This window comes from Mustela nivalis (genome assembly GCF_964662115.1).
Source record: "Mustela nivalis genome assembly, chromosome: 9".
Classification (NCBI taxonomy): domain Eukaryota; kingdom Metazoa; phylum Chordata; class Mammalia; order Carnivora; family Mustelidae; genus Mustela; species Mustela nivalis.
This window is the reverse complement of record NC_139028.1, coordinates 6533736-6537164: the sequence shown is the minus strand read 5'-3', so window position 1 is coordinate 6537164 and position 3429 is coordinate 6533736.

Here is a 3429-nt window from a genome sequence, read left to right as displayed (position 1 = left end):
TAGGATAAGTAAGAGTGAGAGAAAGAAAAGAGGTCTGAACATGGATTTGAGAATCAGGGCTGTCAATGACCCTCATCTGGGAGCTGAAACAGAGGTCCAGAATCAGAGGCACAGAGGACTCCCATCACCTTCCACAGAAGCAGAGCACCAAAAGACATAGTGCCATTTACCCCTGGAAAATCTAGGCATGGAGGAATTCACTTTAGCAAATAGGTATGGGAGAATAGTTTGTCCATAGCCCAGTCACTGACTTCAAGAGGAAATGCTATACCAGCTCTCGAAGAAAGCCAGATAGCTCGAGCAACACCAGCCCAGGCCAAAACCCTTATCCCCTGCATTTCTGAACAATGACTGAGCAGCGGTTCTTGTCTAGAACCACGAGGTTCTCAGAAGTCAACGGTTGGGCCCCAGGATGTGTCAATCAGTTCAGAGGCACCCTTCAGATCAACTCATGATTCCACGGTCTTGGCAATGACTGTGGTCTCAGGTTCTCTGCTCAGGGGAAAGTAAGCTTCTCCCTCGCCAGCTCTACCCCTTGATTGTGAACTCTCGGTCTCTCTGTCTAATAAGTGCAAGCGCATCGTTTGACAAGATAACAAAAACAAAACCAGACACAATAATTGACTGGGGGCAGAGGATAATTTATTGAATTTGGACCAAGGTTCCTATGGAGGGCAGCTAGGTTCAGAGAACCTCCCACCATCCTAAAATACCATACCTTTGCTCGGAGCTCCAATGTTCATTCTGCTGTTCTTTCTCTTCCTGGATCTCCTCACCAACCTGAAGCATCGGCTGTGTGTCACGCTGTACTGACCCCTTGTTGACACATGTTCATTCTCTTCTGGCTCCATTATAACATGCCCATCTTCTACTACAGGCACTCTTTGCTTCTCACGTGACATCATTTGGCTGAGGGTCTTGAGAGGTAGAAGGCAGGCTTGTGCTGCCACATCTCCATGCAGTTCCACAGGGGTAGCTGCTCCACCCTGAGGGTGTTCTCAAGGTTCTTCCACATTCGAATCCTCTTCAATGCGTCCTTTTGTACATATAAGTTGTCTACCTGAATCAGGCACAGAAGTCTTTCAGATGGCTTCACTTGGGCTATGGGTCTCTTCCAAAATGCTTTCCATTTGCTCCTGTGGACTCCAAGTACATGAGTCCATCCTGGACCTAAGGTTCTACACCTAAGGTGTAGAGACTGCCTTTGATGCATGGTCATTTTTGAAGATGGGGAGGCCTTGTTGGCAGCATTCCTGGAGAGGCTCGAGGTACTTGTGTTGTCCCTTTGAAGACTCCAGACATGTCTTTTGCACGGTTGCGGGTGTTCAGTTTTCTTTGCTTGGGTGGGCCTTTTCCTGTTCAGAAGCTCCGTGATTGTGTGGGAGGGCCTTATCCTTGTGCAGGGCTCAGATTTCCTCCCCTGAGGCTTTGCTTGAGGCCTGATTGTTTCTTGGCATGTCGTGGTTAAGATGGAATGGTGGATGCTTGTCTTTCTCTGGAATCCAGAGGGCTGGTGCTGATAATCACGACCAAACACTATGAATTGGGCCATGTGGAAGGTGACACCGACTCGCTTCGCAAACTGCCTTGGTGAGAGACCCCGAGAGCTCCGGCGGTTCGGGACGGCCTGGGGGTGCTCTTGGCCCACCCACGACTACTCTAGCCAATTGTAGTGATCAGGCGTGATGTAATGAGGAGTGTTTGCTATGAACTCAAAGCATTGTGACATCACAATTGCTGGCTTCACTGAAGCAGCTGTCCTTCTCCCATGACCTTGGTGTCCTAAGGCTTTAGGTAGGAAGCCACCGAAGGACAGAACAAGAGCCCTCTGATTCTGATCAAGAACTCAGGTTGTCTTGTGGGTTAGTGTCCCACTTCCCCATTCTGGAAAAAGCGGAAAGAAAATGATGTTCAGTATACCTTCCTATAGGCCAACATTTTCCCAGAGACGGCAAGGTGTCCTAATTCCACTACAATTTCTAGAGATCTCAAGAAACGGTGAGGCCTCATGGGTATCAACAACTCTCCATGGGTTTGGAAATCCTGTGTTTGAGAGCGTCCTTTCTCAGCGTCTTTTGCCTATGGCTCAGTGATGACTAAGGGACAGAAAGTCCCCTTTCGAGGAAAAAGGTGAGGGCATAGATATATGGTGCTGTCTGTGGTCTCATCTCTTAGTTTTCTGAAACACAGCTAATGGTTTAAGGCTCTGTCTACCTGGCTTTCCCTTACACACCTTTTCAAAGTCTTAGAGGAGAGTGTCATTCTGCATCAGGGCTAAACCTAAGGAAGAGGCCCGGACAGCACCCGTTGTCATCATTAGTTGTCCTTGTTGCGGTAACGGGTATAATCATGTTGACCATGTCTCTTTAGTCAGAAGGATAGGTATGGCTAATATCGATGGCTTGCAAGGCCCATTCGAGCAGACCTTTGCAGTGAGCCGCAATGCCCTTGCAAGGACTAGTGGGTAAGGAAGGCTTGGTCCATTTTGGCAAGCAGTATTCCTCGGCCATCGAAGAGAATGAACGCCCTGGACCTTGCCTTGACAGGAATGTCCCATGCCTGGCTGATGTGAAATGAAAAGGCAAGCAGAAAAAGGGAAATATCATATGGCTTCCCACAATATGTGCCTCATTAGGAATACCTTGTCGCTTTGTCCTCTTCAATTAACACGTATTCTCATAAAACTGCCTCCACACAATCACCACGATTGGGTGCCTCATTAGTGTCGTATTGTTTGTCCTTATACCCCTTGCTTTTTCATATGTTTCTTGATTGTCATGAGGGAGTGAAATCATCTGTTTGTTGTCTTTCTGAGAATGATAGATGTGACGAAGCCCGATGCTCTCCGCAACACTACCAAATGAGGCAAGTGGAAGAATTCATTCTTTCTTATGTCTCAGTAAGAATTTGTGGTGACATGGAGGACAGTGAGATGGTAGTAGTGTCTAATAACCTCGTGCTTGTCTTCAGCCAAGAAGGCAACAGGAAGATGACCAGAACAACTAAACGGAGTGGACATTGACCGGAAGCCTACAAGGGAAACTCGACAAGAAGAAAGGTAGTCGCAGAGACTAAGGGAGAGGTTGGAGACATGGCTTATAGGAGATTTCGTTGGTTCATGCATCAGATGGCAGTGATCCCTTGCAAAGGACAAATGCCCAGGAGAGCAGGGAATGCTGGAAAACCACAAGGCACCTGTTTCCCAGTGCCATTGGCTATGACTAGAAGAGGGTCTGAAGGGCACGAGTTCTTGACAACACAAGTCTTGAGTCCTGGCTTGGCAGATATAACGTCGAAAGAACTCCGTGTTTTTCCTGCATAGGTCACCAACAAGCAACCATGTGCAGACAACCTGGAGACCATGATCAGTGACAATACCAGGACACACTGTGGGAAGATGGTGGGTCCTGGCAGTGCCTCCATGAGAGG